The 21,035-nt window shown below is 35.2% G+C and overlaps 1 long non-coding RNA gene across 1 annotated transcript in view; it reads left to right on the forward strand.

Annotated features, from left to right (window-relative positions):
- LOC103882676 overlaps positions 1 to 8,630 on the forward strand; it is a 48,061-nt gene extending 39,431 nt beyond the window's left edge. The window contains exon 3 of the long non-coding RNA XR_002520857.2: positions 8,303 to 8,630. This is a non-coding gene — a long non-coding RNA (uncharacterized LOC103882676). The remainder of the gene's footprint in view (positions 1 to 8,302) is intronic.
- The last annotated feature ends 12,405 nt before the right edge of the window (positions 8,631 to 21,035 follow it).

The raw sequence follows: 21,035 nt of genomic DNA on the forward strand, positions 1-21,035 counted from the left end.
CAGTGAGCTATTATGTCACTGCACTGTAGCTTGGATGACAGAGCGAGACCCTATCTACAAAAATAAAAATAAAAAAATGCATAGGAAATAGTTTTTCCTCTTGAACACTTTCAGTAAGATTATGGTTATACAAATCATCAAAACATCAAAGACAGGAACTGTTCGTTTCTGTAGACTCCCCTTTCCTTATTTCCTGCAGCACTCCATACTTCTACAATTTGCCACATCCTGTTTCTAAAACAGTTCTCACATCTGTCTCCTTCTCTCCAACACTGCTGGCTCACTATGGGTCAGTTTCTACCTCCAGTGTCAGGTCCCTCACATTCATCTTTCAAACTGATGATAATATCATCTTCACCAGGTCATACCCTCGTTCAAAGGACCTCTAGTAACCTTCCGATTTTAGGCTAACTCCCCATGCTTAGTGCCATCTCCAAGCCTTGATCCCTTTGTTTACTGTCCTCAGATATATTTCTTACAAGCATTGCGTTTCTTTTTTTTTAACTTTTGTTTTAAGTTTAGGGGTACATGTGAATGTTTGTTACATAGGTAAACACTTGTCACAGGGGTTTGCTGTACGTATTATTGCATCACCCACGTAGTAAGCCCAGTATCGAATAGGTATCCTTTCTGTTCCTCTCCCTCTTCCCACCCACCACCGTCAAATAGACCCCAGTTTCTGTTGTTTCCTTCTTTGTGTTCTTAAGTTCTTATCATTTAGCTCCAACTTATAAATGAGGACATGTGGTATTTGGTTTTCTCTTCCTGAATTAGTTTGCTAAGGATAATAGCCTCCAGCTCCATCCACGTTCCCTCAAAAGACATGATCTCATTTTTTTTATGGCTGCATGGTTTTCCCATCATAATAGGTGTTAATATTGCTCAGGTTGTGACCATTATCAACCCTAGTTCTGCATATCAAGGAGAATACATGGAAAGGCAAAGATCTTGCATCAGCATATTTAATTTTATACCTGATGAGATTGTAGGATCCAGGAGAAACTCATATTAATATTTGATATGGGCCAGGCGTAGTGGCTCATGCCTGTAATTCCAGCACTTTTGGAGCCCGAGGTGGGCAGATCACATGAGGTCAGGAGTTCAAGATCAGCCTGGCCAACATAGTGAAACCCCATCTCTACTAAAAATACAAAAATTAGCCGAGCATGGTGGTGCACGCCTGTAATCCAAGCTACTAGGGAGGCTGAGGCAGGAGAATCACATGAACCTGGGAGGTGGAGGTTACAGTGAGCTGAGCTTACACCGTTGTACTCCAGCCTGGGAGAGAGACCAACACTCCATCTCAAAAAACCAACCAACAAACAAAAATACTTGATATTGTTTGGCTGTGTCCCTACCCAAATCTCATCTTGTATTTTAGCTCCCATAATTCCCACAGGTTGTGGGAGGGACCTGGTGGGAAATAATTGAATCATGGGGGCAGTTTCCATGAAACTGTTCTCATGATAGTAAGTCTCGCGAGATCTCATGGTTTTATAAGGAGTTTCCCCATTCATTTGGCTCTCATTCTGTCTTGGCTGCCACCATGTAAGATGCGCCTTTCGCCTTCTGCTGTGATTGTGAGGCCTCCTCAGCCACGTGGAAGTGTGAGTCCATTAAACCTCTTTATCTTTATAAATTACCCAGTCTCAGGTATGCCTATATCAGTGGCAGGAAAATGGACTAATACAATACTTAATATCACTACTGAAAAAAACAATGATGCCTGCTTCTGGTTAACTGTCTCATATATATTTCCATCATCTGAAAATAAGTCAAAATTACTGTAAGTCAAAACTTTCCTTGCATACTCTTTTCATCAAATGCATTCACTGAGCTCCTTAGGAGGGATGAAGTGCCTCCCAACATCTCAGAAGCAGAATAATGAAACATGTTGCTTATATGATTTTCTCCACATCCATCCCGCACACATACACAAGAGAACAAAAACATCTCAGTGGTTTAACACTATATGTTTTATTTCTCATTCATGGCACACTTCAGCGAAGATTGTATATTTCACATGAGTGGCAATCCCCGAAGTAATAACCTGGTTTTACAGTCTCCTTACCTCTTTGATGCCACTGTTTCCAGCATGTGACCCCCATGGTCACCACAGAAAGAGAAGAAAGAATATAAAACGTCTTTGAAGCCCAGTGGAAACTTCAGACTGAACCTGGGTATTCTATTAGGCTGGTGCAAAAGTAATTGGATTTTCGCTATTACCTTTCATTGCAAAAACCGTAATTACTTTTCCACCAATGTGATATTATAAAGGCTTGGTATATTCATATTCTATGCAAATTTACAATATAAAATCTAAGAAAAAAATCCTCTATCAGTTTGCAAGTTTCCTCTTTCTCTTATAACAGGTTGCCACAAATGTAATAACTTTAAAGAATGTAGATTTATCATCTCTCAGTTCTGTAGGCCAAACATCCAAGCTGGCTCTGCTGGTTTCTTTGGTCTCGGTTTCACGAGGGCAAAATCAAGCTGTTGGCTGACTTGGCTCTTTGTCAGGAGACTCTTGGAAGAACTGGCTCCTATGCTCATGCAAGTTGTTGCTCAAATCCAGTGCCCAGTGGTTGTAAAACTGCTGTCCCTGTTTCCTTAATGGCCAGCGGTCAATCTTAGCCTACAGAGACCTCCCACCTCCTCACACTTCAAAACTCTCTCACCTTCCTTTCTTCCCCTTGTCTTCTGACTTCATCTTCTGACACATCTCTCAGCCCCTCACCAAAGAAAAATTCTCTGTCTTTCATGACTTCTGTGATTATGTTGAACACGTCTGAATAATTCAGAATAATGTCATTATTTTAAGGGGAGCTGATTAATCACTTTAGTTACATCTGCAAAGTCCCCTGACAGCAGTACTGAGATTTGTGTTTGGATTAATTACCTGCAAATGGGAATCTTCAGAACTCTGCTTACCACAATCAGTAACACTAACTTGAACTACAACCATACAATGGATATTTATAGTCACCCTAATCTTTCATAACAAAAACATACAAATAGTCTATGGTTAGGCACAATGGCTCATGCCTGTAACTCCAGCACTTTGGGAGGCTGACGCTGGAGGATTACTTGAGCCTAGAAGTTCGTGATCAGCCTGGACAACAATACGAGACCCCACCCCTTAAAAAAAATTTAAAAAGGCCGGGCGCGGTGGCTCAAGCCTGTAATCCCAGCACTTTGGGAGGCCGAGACGGGCGGATCACGAGGTCAGGATATCAAGACCATCCGGGCTAACACGGTGAAACCCCGTCTCTACTAAAAATACAAAAAATTAGCCGGGCGCGGTGGCGGGCGCCTGTAGTCCCAGCTACTCGGGAGGCTGAGGCAGGAGAATGGCGTAAACCCGGGAGGCGGAGCTTGCAGTGAGCTGAGATCCGGCCACTGTACTCCAGCCTGGGTGACAGAGCGAGACTCCGTCTCAAAAAAAAAAAAAAAAAAAAAAATTAAAAAATACATACAGATGTTTTAAAACAAATACAGAAGCTTAAAGTCATTAATATAAATACATAGATTTAAGAAATAAATTTAAACTTTAAAGTGATAGTCCTTGTTGAGATACATATTATTATGAAACTTGTGGATGAGTAAATAATCATAATATATGAGCAATTAGCAGGAGGCAGAATAAATCCTCTGTAGTAATATATAACAGAATTGGGGATATAATGGAAAGTCCCCTTTAATACTTACACTTTAAAGTATCAGCATCTAAAAGATAAATAGACAGACAAAGATAAGACAAAAAGGAAGATACCAGTAAAAATATCCAAGAATGGATCACTTAGAATCCAAGCAGAAAGGATGTTACAGTAAATAGCACATTTGAAAAAAAAAAAAAAAAGTTCAATTAACTGTTGTATTGTTACTACCCTTTTCCCTTGGGTAAGGGTAGTATTATTAAGGTATTTATTTACATACCCTATGATCATATGTTAAGAACCAAGTTTAAAGTCCAAAATAGACAGGACTTTATTTAAAAGACTCACTTTTGGAATTGGTTAAATTCCTTCATATGCAATGTTAAAAGGTAACAGAAGAAAATGGTCCAAATAATTGAAATAAAACAATTTGTATGCATCCACTAGAAAAAAAGCAAAACAAAGCAACAACAACAACAACAACAAACTGTTTAAAGTTTCAATCAGCTATAATTATGTTTTACATTCATCAAATTAATGGGATAGTTGTTCAACCTATATATTTAAAAGTCTACATTTGCAGATAATGAATTATTGACTTTTTGGATATATGTAATTAATTCTATGAGTAGTAAATGCTGGGATTGAGCGAGGTGTCCAAGAGGCTTATTAGGGGTTAATACCTGTGAAATATAAAATGAGGACAAATTGGAGTTGGAGAAAGAAATTCTTCAACCGCAATGCATATATGATACATGTAAGGAAAGAAAGAAGAGAAGAAAAGGCAAAGAGAGACTCAGACCACAGTGCAGAGGTACAACACGGAGTTCCAGAGCAAAGACTGCCTATTAGAGGAGTCCCATGTTGAAAAGTAATGGACAGACCCAATACCAGCTCAATCATTGGCTGGGGCTTCCTTGAAGGAGTGTGGCCTCAGTTTGAAAGATGTGTCTGATCCGGAAGTCTGTAAGAACTGAAGACTGCCAGCTAGCTACACTCCTTACATGTTCTTTTGTGAATTAGTATTTTCGTTTGTGAACAGTTATCTGAACTGTACAAATTACTCTCACCATCCATAATTTGCACACCATAAAACTTCTTTTTCATATATATGTGAGGTCCAAGATTCCTGTGGTCCTTTCTCTCTGAGGCTGGTAGGAAACAAAAGTAAGATAGAGGTTAGTGGAATTAACTACAGCTCTTAGCAATGAGGATAACTTCAAGATTGATACTGATCATTTTCCTACAAAACCACACCTGCTACTCATAGTATTTGACTTGTGGTGTGGTAAAAATTCTCATTCCACAGACATCAGAGCCCTGTTAACTATGCATTTCTTAGAAAGGTTACTGCACATATCCATTCACATTCACAATTATGACACAGAGAGAGAGAGAGTAAAAAGAGTAATGCAACAGGACCATCTGAGTCCAAAAGACGTTCCTGCCTGGGCCCATAATGTTAATAGAAACTCTATTTCTTACTGCCTGTCGTGGTTAATTATAGTGCCAAGATGGTGATTCTTTAGTTTTGGTCCTCTGATCTCTGGCCAGGGAAAGTCCAAACAGAATACATATTTTATATTTGCCCACATATTTACTGCTTTTGATTCTCTCTTTATTTTAACTTTTAAGTTCAGGGGCACATGTGCAGGATGTGCAGGTTTATTACATGGGTAAACATGTGTCATGGGGGTTTGTTGTACAGATTATTTCATCACCCTGGTATTAAGCCTAGTGTCCATTAGTTGTTTTTCATCATCCTCTCCCTTCTCCCATCCTTTGCCCTCCCATAGTTCCCAGTATGCATTGTTCCCCCCATATGCCCATGTGTTCTCATCATTCAGCTCCCACTTATAAGTAAGAACATGTGGTATTTGACTTTTTTGTTCCTGTCTTAGTTTGCTAAGGATAATGTCCTCCAGCTCCATCCACATCCCTGCAAAGGAGATGATCTAATGCTTTTTTAAATGGCTCCACAGTGTTCAATGGTGTCTACTTACCACATTCTCTTTGTTCAGTCTATCATTGATGGGCATTTAGGTTGATTCCATGTCTTTGCTCTTGTGAATATTGCTGCAGTGAGTAAACATGTGCATGTGTCTTTATAATAGAACAATTTATAATCCTTTGAGTATATACACAGTAATGGGATTACTGGGTTGAATGGTACTTCTGTCTGTAGGTTTTAGAAGAATTGCCATATTGTCTTCCACAATGGTTAAACTAATTTACACTCCCACCAATAGTGTAAAAGCATTTCTTTTTCTCCACAATCTCGCTAGCATCTGTTATTTTTTGACTTTTTAATAACAGCCATTCTGACTGGTGTGAGATGTTATCTCATTGTGGTTTTGATTTGCATTTCTCTAATGATCAGTGATGCTGAGCTTTTGTACATATGATTGTTGGCCACATGTATGTCTTCTTTTGAGAAGTATCTGTTTATGCCCTTTGTCCAATTTTAATGGGGTTTTTTGTTTTCATAAATTTGTTTAAGTTCCTTATAGATGCTGAATATTAGACCTTTGTCAGATGCATATTTTACAAAATTTTTCTCCCATTCTGTAGTTTGTCTCTTTACTCTGTTAATAGTTTATTTTGCTGTGCAGAAGCTCCTTAGTTTAATTAGATCCCATTTGTCAATTTTTGCTTTTGTTGCAGTTACTTTTGGATTCTCATCATTTTTTTCCCATAGATTTAGATTTGAACCTGACGACAATTTGCTTCTCCTTGATTGTCTTAACGTAAGATTGTATTGTAATATAGGTCTGCTGCTGATGAATTATTCTAGCTTTTAAATGTCTGGAAATGTCTGTAATTCACCTTTAGTTTTGAAAACTATTTATGCATAGTATAGAATTTTAGGGTGACAGTTTGAATTTTTGTTGTGAGGCTAGATATATGTGTTCTAGCTTCTTTTAAAGAGATGGCAAGCTTGCAGATGTTTTCAAGCCACCAGGGTAGATTGCATTATAGTAGAAAGTTTGTCTGTGTGTGTGTGTGTGTGTGTGTCTGTGTGTGTGTGTGTGTTTGGAAGAGATTCACTAGAGTTTAGCTTAAGTAAAATCATAAGAAAGTAATGGAACTTACCTTTGTCATTAAAGGGATCAATAGTTCACTGAGCACGAGAGAGATTAAGGCCTGATTTAATTTTTTTTCTAATTTTGAAAATGAGACACCTCACCAGGCGCGGTGGCTCACATCTGTAATTCCAGCACTTTGGGAGGCCAAGGCAGGCGGATCATCTGAGGTCGGGAGTTCGAGACCAGCCTGATCTACGTGGAGAAATCCCATCTCTATTAAAAATACAAAATTAGCTGGGTGTGGTGGCAGGTGCCTGTAGTCCTAGCTACTCGGGAGGCTGAGTCAGGAGAATCGCTAGAACCCAGGAGGCGAAGGTTGTGATGAACTGAGATCGCACCAGTGCACTCCAGCCTGAGCAACAAGAGCAAGACTCCATCTCAAAAAAAAAAAAAAAGAGAAAAAAAAAAAAAAAGAAAAGAAAGAAAATGAGAGGCCTCAACTTAATATAGTGTAAGCGTATATTTACACCAGAGGAGAGTACTCAGATCACCCAAGTGTGAGTGAGTGCTCCTTCTATTTTGTGTTCTAGATGATTCACTGACTTTAGTTTTGGGTCCTGTAATCAATTTAAGATGTAAATCTCTCACTAGATGCCAAATGTGCCATATTTCTGATGATATTGCTTAAGAAAAGATGTGAATAGTATAACTCAGGAGCAGACAATTTGCAGAAGTAATCAGCCCCTTCATAATCACCACAGGATGTCATCAACTCTCCAATTTAACATCAACTCTGAAGAGGGGAGGAGAAGAAAAATCTCCCTAGAGTATCTGAGTTTAACTAAAGATACTGTCAGTTTGTTTTATGCTGCTGTAACTGAATACCTGAGACTGGGTAATTTATAAAGAATAGAAATATGTTTCTTACAGTTGTGGAGACTGGAAAACCCCAGGTCGAAGGGCCACATCTGATGATGGCCTTCTTGCAGTGGAGACTCCCCGCAGAGTCTTGAGGTAGGGCAGGATATCACATGGCGAGAGGGCTCAGGACAGAAAAACTGGCTTTTATAACAGATCCACTGTTGTGCTAACTAACCCACTCCCCTGATAACTTATTATTCTTTCAATCCATCAATATATAAATGGACTAATCCATTCCTGAGGGTAGAGCACTCATAACCTGACCACCTCCCAAAGGTACCACCTCCTGCACTGGGGAACAAGTTTCCAAAACACAAACTTGTGGTAGATACTAAGCTGATGCAAAAGTAGTTGTGGTTTCTGTCATCACTTTCAATGGCAAAAACCCAATTACTTTTGCACCAACATAATGCATTCAAACTATATCAGATGCTTAAGATTACATTTTCTTTTTCCAGGTGGAAATGAAGCTCAAAATAATCACTAGATTTATAGAAAAACAAATTTCTAATCTGAGCATTCATGAGATTTTCTACTGAAAATCTTATTTTAGAAATATTAACATAAATATTTTTTATTTAGAGAATAAATATTTGAAAAGGAATGATGTTTCTTACAAGTAAAAATGAACATTCTAGAATAGTTATGAGTTGTTTTAACAGCATTTGTAAAAAATAGTGTTTTATATTTCTGAACCAGGACTTATAATGCCAGACAAGAGGATTTCTAACAAAGGGTATCCGAATTTCACATGAATTTTGTGAAGGGTGCGTTGTGAAAGAAAGGGATCCTGACAAGACCAGGAAGACTTCAAATGAAGATTTGACTACAGAGGAAATAAAAACTAAAATGAAGAAGGACATTGGGTGTAAAGAAATAAAAAGAATGAAAGGATTTTTGCATTTAGATAATCTTCAAGGATCTTCCTATAAGAGAGCTAATCATTTCATCTGACTTTCATAAAGCCACTTGGCTTTTGTTTTAATACGTAAAGAATGTTTCAATAAATTGTATAGATCAGTGTTTAGCACGTGTTTTTAATTTTTATCCTACCAAGATATCTTTTAAGATTTTTTTCCCTGAGTTAACTCTGCTAATGAGATTTAATGCCACAAATGTACTGTATGTTCATTTTATCTACTTTGTATTTTTATAATAAAAATTTTAAGATTTTTTTTTTACCACCTCCAAAAATCTACTGAGGTCATATTATCCCCCATTGAGAATGAATACCAGTAATCAATAATTTTATTTTTATGGTTGTTACTTTGTGCATTTTTTATTTTTAGTGTATTTTGAAGATAATCATTTTGAGAAAATAATTAAATATAGATCAAGTCATGTTAGTTTTGTTAAAGATTACAAAAATATGCTCTAATGATTGCAGCTCAGCTGAAAATTAAGAAAGTGCTTTTATTTGCAGAGCTACTTGGAACTTAATGATGGATGAAATGCACACAAAGTATTACTATAAAGTAATAAAATGTTCTTAGATTTAAGACTCCTTCAAGGATAAATTTCACCTCTGGCCTTACTCAGAACTCATTTTGCTAAAAATGACCACAGGTGGTCTCTGATCCTGGTATCCCTATTCACTCAATTAACCACCTGTGTAATCTTGTTCATGTCACTTAACCTTAGGGTGACTGTAAAGATTTTTATCTAAATATGAACACTCTTGAAAATGCAAGTGGGTCATTTCTACTATTTTTGGTAATATCAGCTTATTGTGGAACTGAGCACATAAATAAGTTTGTGCACCGCCATCAGAAAACTAAATTGCACGAATTACTCTCTCATAGGCTCTCTAGTCTATTAACTGTAATTTGTGTCCACATATATTCTAATCCAAAACAGAGAACCAACTGGCCAAAGGGCACCCAAGTTGACCCAGCTTAACAAGTATTGTTTTCATTTTAAATGAATAAAATAACTTCTGATTTTATATCAGTTTCTACAATGCTTGATTGCTAAATGTTCATTTCCAAGTAGTGTCTGATTGAATTCCTGTTGTTGTTGTTGTTGTTTGTTTTTTGAGATGGAGTTTCGCTCTTGTTGTCCAAACTGGAGTGCAATGGCACGATCTTGGCTCACCGCAACCTCTGCCTCCCGGGTTCAAGCAATTCTCCTGCCTCAGCCTCTCGAGTAGCTGAGATTACAGGCATGTGCCATCACACCTGGCTAATTTTGTATTTTTAGTAGAGACAGGATTTCTCCATGTTGGTCAGGCTGGTCTCGACCTCAGATGATCCACCTGCCTTGGCCTCCCAAAGTGCTGGGATTATAGGCGTGAGCCACTGCACCTGGCCTCCTGTGTGTTTTTAAATTATGTGACTGGGGAACAGAATTTGAACCATGTTTAACTTACCAAATCAGTTCTCCAGTCTCAAGATTAATGGCGTCCTTCTATGAAACTTCCATTGAAAACATTCAAGTTTGCCTCGCAATTCTTTCTAAGTGTTACGCCTTTCTGTTCTGTTATTCTATTATTAATGATATAAGCCTACGTATGGTATCAGTGTGTAGCTCATTACTATGAATCAAGGCTAACATCCTAAACATTAGGCATGAATTATCTTTTCAACATTCCTATTTCTCTAGAGTCCTGCAAAAACTGTGGGAGAAGTGAATGTATCAACCACAGATAAAAATTTAAGGTGAAGTAAAACATTTGTACTTAAATAAAAACCCTAGTAAAGAAATTGAATGACCGTATTTGTAAACCTCAGAAATTATTTTTAAAATCATTAGAATCACACTCTCTGAATCTTATAGTTAACCAAGTCTTCATGACATAACCAAGAAGTTGAGAAATACACTTTAAAATATCACTAGGAAAGATTGCTGGCTTCCCCATTGGGCTTTCTGTGCTGTTCAGAAATAAGTAAACTAAATCTTATTTGAACACACCTAAAGAAAATAAGACTCTATTTGAAAGTAGGAATATGGTACACAAAACAAATAGTTCAAACACCGAGTTTCAGGATGTACACACGTGAAGCTGACTTTCAAAGACCTCTTGGATTCACATTGTTTAATTCTTACTCATTATGTACGTACTGTCCTAGAAAGTGAAGAAAATGACAGCTTCCAATATCTATAAATGATGATGATTATGATTGCAGAGAAATGGAAGGACATCATTATTTCCAGTAAAAAAAATTCTATGGAAGATTTTTATTAGCCTAAATTACTTGAATCTCTACTACAAGACAAGTAAATGAACTGTGGCTAAAGAACAGGGATTGCAAAAGCATTGCCAAGCCAATGTAAAGAGCTCGATATGCTGATTGGTGCAAATTAAATTCAGTGCCTATACCTGGAGCAAAAGATGTTAATGGTCAAAAGTCTGTACAAACATAGTTGCTACCATTCACGTCATTTTGGAATAAGGTGAAATGCTCATCCAAGAAAATAGAGATCCTGAGCAAAGAATAACATAATTGTCCATTTTACCTTTTTTTTTTTTTTTTTGAAATGGAGTCTTACTCTGTCACCCAGGCTAGAGTGAGGCGGCACAATCTCGGCTCACTGCAACCTCCCCCTCCCTGGTTCAACTGATTCTCCTGCCTCAGCTTCTCCAGTAGCTGGGATTACAGGTGCCCATCATCGCACCTGGCTAACTTTTGTATTTTCAGTAGAGATGGGGTTTCACCATCTTGGGGAGGCTGGTGTGGAACTCCTAATCTCGTGATCCACCCACCTCAGCCTCCCAAAGTGCTGGGATTACTGGTGTGAGCCACAGCACCAGGCCAATTTTACCTCTTAACAGTTAAAATTGTACCAGGACCAGGTATATATTATTTACATTGAGCAGAATTTGTTTATATTTATAATTTAATTGATTTTAATTATCTCTGGAGTTATGCAAGTCAGGTTTTTATAATATTCAAAATATTCCAAAAATAGATATCTAAACATTTGATTCAGTTAACGTTATAATCTAGCAAGTTCTTTCAAATATATATTTATATGTCATTCTGATTTGCAATATATGTATATATTTATATGTCATTCTGATTTGCAATATATGTATATAAATATGTATATATGATATAAATAATTGAACAAGAAAGTAAAGAATGAAATGGACTAAATTTTACATAACAGATGACATTATGGTTCTATTATTTTTTAGCTAACATTTTATCTTTAGTAAAGATGTAAAATGTCATTTCCAAGATCTTATTTAGTGAACACACCTCTCACATCAGAAGGAATTTTTTTGCCTTTCATTTGTGGTGCTTATTATTTATTTTAAATTCTATTCTAGCAACTGTTAGGAAATTCGTCTCATTTTCTTCATAAATTCAAAATATGATGCTTGGGAACTCATAGTTCAGAAGTGGTTTAGGTCAGTTATCGAAGTTTACATTCTTCTAGTGATAATATTTAAGTATTATCTACTAGATACATAGCTAATACTTAGGAAATAGCGGATACTTAGATAATATTAGATACCTACCTAATAGATATTATCTACTAGGTAAAATACAAAGGAAATTTTCAACAATCAACACAATTTTATCTATTTTTAACACAATAAACACTGTGAACTGTGTCTGGTATTTAAGATAAAGAGTTGTATATATTTTCCTGATTAACCAATAACCATATTTAATAAAACCATTTATAGTTGTTGAAACTTTGCTGCATCTTAGTAATCACCTTTTTTCATTGTTATTAATTTTTTTATGCCCAAGTCATTATCCAGCCAGTTGAGCTTTAAGATAAGGAAATCCCCTTGTTTTATTTTCTGGGAGCATGATCCCCTCTCCATTTTTGACCAGCTTTCCCACATTCCAGATACTGTGCTCACATATATTATTTTAAAACCTGAGGATGTAATGTAACTTGGCTACAGAAAACAATATACTAAGATAGTTAAATAATCTCTATTACATTATTCCCTGAATAGATTTTTGAATTATTTTTTTGCAGTGAAACTTGTTATAGATTAAATTGTGTCCTCCCAAAAGATCTTGAAGTGCGTATTCCCTGTACCTGTACATATAACCTTTTATGGAAACAGGATCTTTGCAGCTAATCAAGATAACCAACCCAATGTCACTGGTGTCCTTCTGAAACAGACAAACTTGGACACAGAGACAGACACGAAAGGGGGAAGAATGTGAAGACATACAGAGAAAAACAATAACAAGCCAAACAATGCCAGAAACTACCAGAATGTGGAAAAGGCCTGGACCAGATTCTCCCTCACCATCCTCAGAAGGTACTAATCCTACCTACGCCTTGATTTCAGACTTCCAGCCTTCAGAACAATAAAACAATGCATTTTTCTATTGTTTATGCTACCCAGTATGTGCTACTTAGTTATGATAGTCCCAGGAATCTAATACAATCCTCCTTTGAGATTCCAGATTTTTTTCACCTCTATATAGATTTAATGTAATTGAATGTGTTTATCACAGTGTATATTTCTCTGGATATGACACCATCTTGTAAAATATAAATAACTTATACAACATAAATGACATCGTGCTAAGCGTTTTGTTCTCTGTTTTGCCCATTTTATTATTTTTCATTGAGTTTTTTATTGCTCATGGCTATTTCAGAATGACTAGACATTTTGGAAGTTATCTTTTTCTTATTAAAACATTGTAATATATGCAGAAATGCTTATTAAAATTTGGAGGTTACTAGCCTTTTTCCTTTAGAGTCCAGCGAATTTAGTTAGTTCTTTACCTTCATATTATCTTCCATTTAATTAAAAGATTTTATACTATCATTAATTTTATAAATTTTAGTTCATTTTAAAAATTCAGAGAACGCTCAATTTACATTCAATATTATAGCAATATTCTGGGAAGCAATATTCTGGGAAGTAGAAAACACATCTCTTATTTCTATTACTATGAAGGCAAGTAATTTATAGTTGACCACATATTAAAACTCCCATACATACTTCATGGGATGGAAAAAATATAAAATAGAGAAATGACAAAAAGGTAATTATTATATAAAATTTTAATCAAATGTAATAGCAAATAGTAGGAACTAACCAGTCATTTTGTTTTAAAAACCTAAGTGATGCCAATATCTACAAGTCTTTAGTAATTTTTCTCCTTTTTGTCACAAAACTTCTGATGCCTTTTGAATGCTGCAAAACTATTCAAGTGAATTTCTTTCCCATTTGTATTAACAGTATTGCTTCTTTTTAAAGAAATGATTCCATTATATTCTTCGAGTACTTTTTTCAACTTATATTCAACTTATTCTCTAATGATTAAAAAATACTGCAGTATATTTATACTTTCTAAATCAATTGAGCATTTAAGCAATCTTTAGAATTTAAATATTAATACAGCTTGCCATTCCATTGATTCTTGCTAAGTGCTACTGTACCTCCTAGTAAGTCAATCAAATGCATTTATGAGTTATAATATACTAATACCAGAATTGTGGCTACTTAACAGAAATCCCATCACTAGCTCAGGCTAGCTTACTCATCATACTATGTTTAGTCATAATTTTTACTTATTTCTCAACAATTTCACTAAAGAATAATTTATGTACAGTCAATTTTATCCATTGAAACTGTACAACTCAGTGTCCTGTGGTAATTTTATAAACCTCTGCAATCACCTTAATGATCAAAATCCAGTGCATTTCTGTCACTCTTCCCTCTTCCATGAATTTTGCACACCATTTTGCAATGCATCTCTTCCAAAATCCTTGGACTCAGGCAACGGCTGACCTGCTTCTTGTCACTATAGGTTAATTGCATTCTCCGTGTACTATTTTGTGTCTGGTTTCCTTTATTCCATGTAATTTAAGGATTCATCCATGCTGTGATGGGTATCAGTAGTTTGTTTCTTTTCATTGATGAGAAATATTCCATTGAAAGGACATAATGTATTTTATTCATCTGTTTATGTGTTCATGAACATTTCGGCTTTTCCCCATATTTTGCTATTGTAAATTTTGCTGCTATTAATACTCATGTATATGTCTTTGTGTGGACATATGTTTTCATTTATTTTGGGTAAGTATCTAGGAGTAGAAAGGCTGCATCATGTGGTAGCAGTATATTTAAATTACTTAAGAATCTGACAAACCTTTAGCAAAGTGGTTGTTCAATTTCATATCGCTACTAATGTATGAACATTTCAGTTGCTCACAAAATATATGATCATTCTAGAGTGATCTTTTCGGTAGAATCTTGTTTTTGGTTTTAATTTAAATACTTATTATTTTAATTTTTGCTGAGCATTGTTTTTGGTGCTTAATGGACAGCTTTGCATTTGTTTTATCTAGAGCCTGTTGAAATTGCCTATTTTAGTCAGTTGTTTTCCATTTTATGATTGAATTGTAAAAGTCCTTTATATATTCTGCTTCTGAGTTATTTCTTAGATATCTGTGTTGAAAATATTTTCCCATTATGTATCTTGCGTTTGTATTTTCTTAAATTTGTCTAGCAGTTTTATTGTTTTAGCTTTTTCATTGACGATTATGATACATTTTGAGTTAATCTTGTATAGGATGTGAAAGGAAGGTCAATGTTCTTTATATTTCACATAGATAGATCCTATGAAGATACAGAGTTATCCAAAAAGTATGTTCAGAAATATTTTCTTTTCCCTTTAACTGGCACCTTTGTTGAAAAACAATTGGCCATTTTGTGTGAGTCCATTTCTATATTCTCTATTGTGTTCTGGATATTATGATGTCTTGATTACTGGAACACTATTGCAAGTAGTAAATCCTCCAATATCTTTCTTCATTTAAAAATTTGCTCTAGGTAGCTGTATTATCACTCACATCCAAAACAACCTATTTTTTTTTCAGTATTGCTTTGAATCTGTTATCAATTAATCACTTTTGTGGAAATTGCCATTTTAATTATCTTAAATATTTCAATCCATGAACATGGTTTATTTCATCATTTCTTTGGGACTTCTTCAATTCCTATCAACAATACTGTGCAGTTTTCAGTTAAAGATCTTTTATGTCCTTTATTCAATATAAACCAAAATATTATATGTTGCCACAATTGTAAATACAATTTTTAAAAATGATTCCATGACATATAATGGAATGTTATTTGCATCCACCTATATAATTCACTGAAACCTACAGTGTGCAGCCTGCATGGTACAGAAAGGAGTACAGGCTTTGTAGTCTGACAGATTTAACTCAATTCTGAAAAGTATTATGTGTACATTTTATTCAACTCTAAAATTATTATTATGATAATATGTGATTCAGTTAATTGTGAGGATTAAAGCAGATTTCATAGTATACAAAGAACACCACTATATTTTATATCTCTAAATGCAATTACAGAAAATCTTTCCTTTATAACTTTCAGAGTATATAAATGCACTTTCTTTTTCTATTTCATTAAACAACTCTCAACCCTGCCAATACACTTTCTCTTTTCACACCCTATATATGCTTTCTTACCACTGTTAGAAAAAAATCAGATAACTATCCAAAAAGCTGGAGAAATACTCCCTTTGGTCTTTGATTCATATATAATACATTTTTTTCCAACTTCATTTCTACTGCAGATATTCTAAGCAAGTATTTTTAAATAATTTTAAAAATTTGATTTTAATGCCAGTAGATTATGAAACCAAGAAGTATAAAAGACAAATCATAATACATATGATGGAAACTAAACCCTAGCCCTTTACATCAATTGTTGATAGGAAAAATAAAACATTCTTACTGATTTTATAAATGGTGTTCTTTGAAGCAACAATGAATTGAACCATTAAAAAGGAAACACTCCATTAAACTGAAAAACAAACAGTATATGTGAAAACCAATATCTAAGGAAAACATGTTTTCTAACCTCTGCTTTTATGCCTCCTTTTTTGCCTTTGATGGATGATGAAAAGCTGAATTGTAAATATAAACAACACAGAGATCACAATGCTAGCATATCAATCTATTTTGCATACTGGAAGAGGATACAAATAAAATAAATAAAATATATGAGATGCTGCCCAAATGGAAAATTGGAGGACTGAGACAAGCAATATCATTGAGTCTATTGTTATGCAACTAACTCCTTTTCTAGTGGCAAATGAGACATTTGTTTTATAATCATTCCATTCACTTAGCAAATGGATGCTAAAATATGATCTGAGGCTGGTCACAATATTTTATCATTAGTTTCTAAGTCTTTACTGGATTCTTCTTCAGCTTCTTCAAATCCTGGGCCGTGTGTGTGTGTGTGTGTGTGTGTGTGTGTGTGTGTCTCTGTGTGTCTGTGTGCATGCATTGGCTCCATGATAAATGGAGTTGGGCTTATTCAGGGCCCCCACCCTACTCAGGTCAGAGGCAATGAGATGAGAATTAAAGGAGTGTTCACCTACATCTGTGGGCTGCAGCTCACACTTGTGGGTACCAGCTTGTTCTTGCTCTGGCCATCCATATGTGTTATCTTCCTGTCCCAAATGCTTGTCCTATGATATTTGAGCTTTACCATCAATCAGGCAGGAAGACAACATCCTTACAAAGACTGCTTAACTGGCTCTCACAATTGCCTGGGGTTAAATCCCCCTACAAATCCCTTACTAAACTCTGCCTGAGACACCATACTTAGCTAATCGTATCCAAGAAAATAAGCAATCATAAATAAATGTATAACTTTTTTTCTATGTCATTATCGAATAGACCTTAAAACCTTTTATAATAATTAAATGATGATTCTTATGGGTATAAATCTATTAAGATGTAAAAGAAAGCAGAAATTGTTCTTCAGTAATGTAGACATTTGACAAAAATTGTGTAAGGCCTGATACACATATGAATGGTAACTTTATCCAAAAAGATAATAGTTCCATTTAACAGATTAACTAGAGCTTATTGACAAAGTCTTAAGAATCAAACTGAGTGGTCATAGAAAATATATATTTTTTCTTTTCGCTTTTCAAATAAAGTGTTATCCATTTCTGTCCTTCTTTTTCCCTGGAGAAAAAAAAATTGTTTTGATTTTATATTGAAAATGAAAGAGGCACGCTGGAAAACAATTATTTTTGACATGCTTTACTCTCAAAAAGAATTCAGACTTTGGTAGCACTGAATCTTATCAGAACTGTTCCCTGTAGAAGGCTAAACTATGAAATTGAGCCATGATTTTGAAACTCTAGGTTTGAGGAAACATGATATAAGGAAGCCTCTAAATATTCCTTTGCTAAGATGTACTTTTACTCTGTGTCCTAGTTTCACTAACTGAACCAAAAATAAAAACCCAGTAGAATAAACTGTTTCAGGTAAGAAGCTCTTCAACCACCTTTCAATACAGCTAAAGAAACTAACTAAGGTTATTAACTTATACCACTAATAAGTCAGTCCTAAAAACTTAGAAACTTGGCTCAACTTGGAAATTGTAGGAAAAGAAACAGATGAAAACCACAGAAGAGAGTTATCTTCCTTTCTCTTCATTTCTCTCTTCAGCCTCTACACACTTATCCCACACTGTTCTGAACTGCAGGATAAAATTCTTTTTCCAAACTATAATAAAAAGCAGGCTAAAGTAACCCTCTAAAATGGAAGATTACTACTGAGAAAAGTATTGATCACAGGAGGAATGTATTTAATATGAGGAGGAAAAGGCATTAAATTTAGCCGGTTACATTAGTAAATTTAAGAGACAGTTCAGTTAAACCATGCCTTGAAAGTAAAACATACAAAAAGGAAATCAATGATGTGCAGTGGATTTTATTCTTTTAATGACAATAATAAAGATCATCAGGGGACGCTTACTATTCAGAACAAATAAAGTTAAGTGTTTCAATCAAAATTGTAGTGTACATACCAGATTTCCCAGTTGTCTTGAAATCAGAACCCTCAAGGTAAGCTTTTAGCATTGCAGTGACAACATGCATGTGAATTAGATAAGCACTACTCAGGATCAAAAACTCAAGTTCTTTGTAGCAAGTTAAAAATCATTCAAATAAATTGAAGGATATGCTATGTTTAAGAATGAAAAGGGTCAGTAATGGCAAAATACCAATTATCCAGAAATAAATCTGTAATCCAAGCATTTCAAACAATGGTACCCGATAAACTGGTTTAGAATATCTTCAAAAGCTTACGGCTGAGGTAACATGGTAATTATTTTAAAAAGGAGACAATATTTTGCAAACTGACATTGGAGCAGGACTAATATATAGGCATCAATGGAGCAAAATAGATACTTCCGTATAAACCAAAGTCTCTGACACGTTGCTAAAGAACATAAATCACATTCAACATTAATTGATAAAAATGTATTCTTCAAGAACTGGTATTGCCCAAATTCCATTTCCATATAAAAAAATTAAATTATTACTCACTTTATATCATAAGAATAAATTATAAATGAAATACTAATAAAAAAAGAGAGGAAAATTACAGGCATATTTTTAAAACACAGTACATGCCTAAAATATTAGAAAACATTCTAAAAAGTTCAATCAGTAAAGGATGGATGCATTTATATCATAATGTAAAATAAACCATATAAAAATTTGTAGCAGAAATTAACAACTTATGAAAAATACTTCCATCATCTAAAATAATCACTGTTTTAATGTCCAGAACATAAAGTCAATTATAAATCAAAAAGAAGTTGATAAACAAATTAGTAGAAATTACAAATTATATAATTAAAATATCTGACACTGACTTAGCATTAACAATAAGGCAAGATGTTGCGTTTTAAATTATATCTTATTATCGATTGTTATTATATCTTGTATCAACTGAGCTATTCCTCACACTGAACTATGAGGTAAGTACTGTTATTTTTTTTTTTTTTTTTTTTTTTTGAGACAGAGTTGCGACAGAGTCTCGCTCTGTCGCCCAGGCTGGAGTGCAGTGGCGCGATCTCGGCTCACTGCAAGCTCCGCCTCCCGGGTTCACGCCATTCTCCTGCCTCAGCCTCCCGAGTAGCTGGGACTACAGGCGCCCACAACCGCGCCCGGCTAATTTTTTGTATTTTTAGTAGAGACGGGGTTTCACCGTGGTCTCGATCTCCTGACCTTGTGATCCGCCCGCCTCGGCCTCCCAAAGTGCTGGGATTACAGGCGTGAGCCACCGCGCCCGGCGGTAAGTACTGTTATTATCCCCATTGTTTGGGACACCTCTGGTACCACATACAATTGTTCTGCTCCATGCTTGTTTACGTCAGCCCCTGCTAAAGCACCCACTTTTGTGTCAGAGACTTTTTCAAGTCTCACTAACACTGTTGCAACCCAGTAGTGCCATACCTGAGGCCGTGGTTTGTACTTTTTTCCCATCAGTTCTCCCTGATGTTTAGGTATGCTACGGCTGCAGGAACGCTCTAGTCACAACTGTGCAACCTCTACATGTGAGCACCTTACTGATGTGCATACAGTGGAGGGACAGCACTGGGTAAATGCTTTTCTTGTTCCAGGAACTACAGGTAGACAAGTAGCAAAATCACTAAGAAAAGGGGACGTGTGGAATAAAATGAAAGTCAGCATGAGAAACCAGGATGTGCAGGGTTTTTGTAAGACTATAAAAAATGTAGATCTTTAGACTAAGAGCAATGGGAAGCACAAAGATAATCTGAAGTTCCTTGGTGATATTATCAGGTTTGTGTTTTACTAGAGGTAATATTATTTGGATGGAGAACACACGAGGAAGATTTAGGGAAGGAAGCATGAAACACTGATTTAGGGAGAAAAGATATTAAACTAAATAATATAATAAAGTAGAAGAATAGTAGTGTATTGGATGAGAGTAAAATCAGTTGAAATGGAGGAAACTGACAGATTCAGATGAAGATACTACTCAAAAAAATACAAGTATACCTAGATATAGATAAATAGATGATTGATAGACAGATTCATAATAGAACTATCAATTAATGTTATTAATAAAACCCTCATTTTGTTTTTCTATAAATTATTTGAATAAAATAGTCTTTAATGATATTAATTATATAAAACCATAACGTTTATAATGTCTACTTGAATGGCAAACTGTGATTTCTAGTGAAAAATTACCAAAATTTAAGGGCAAAACACTGTCTTATTTCCAAACAATACAATTTCTCATGTCTGAGGCAAAAACAAGCGAAATTATGGGAGAAATTAACAATGTTCTGTTCCTAATATACTTTAAAAATATATCTTCCATGACTAAACTGCTTCTCAGTAACCAGAATGTTTTTATGACAAATGAAAATCATTGGCATGCTTTAGGGCAGTGTCTAACCAAGCTTGCTAAAATGGTATATTTTAAAAAGCATTGCTCAATAAAATCTTTCCCAGTGTACAATTCTGTTGTGGGATGTCACTGTGAAACTTTTTTTCAGTTGTGTGATAATATCTTGCTTCAAGACATTTTTTGGAATAACTGAGAAATTCTGTTTAACAAGTAAGTCCTACTAAATAGTTTTTAGGCAAAAATTATGCATCAAAATACTTTTAAAATATTTTATTAATAA

Source organism: Papio anubis, chromosome 4, assembly GCF_008728515.1.
Source record: "Papio anubis isolate 15944 chromosome 4, Panubis1.0, whole genome shotgun sequence".
Lineage (NCBI taxonomy): Eukaryota > Metazoa > Chordata > Mammalia > Primates > Cercopithecidae > Papio > Papio anubis.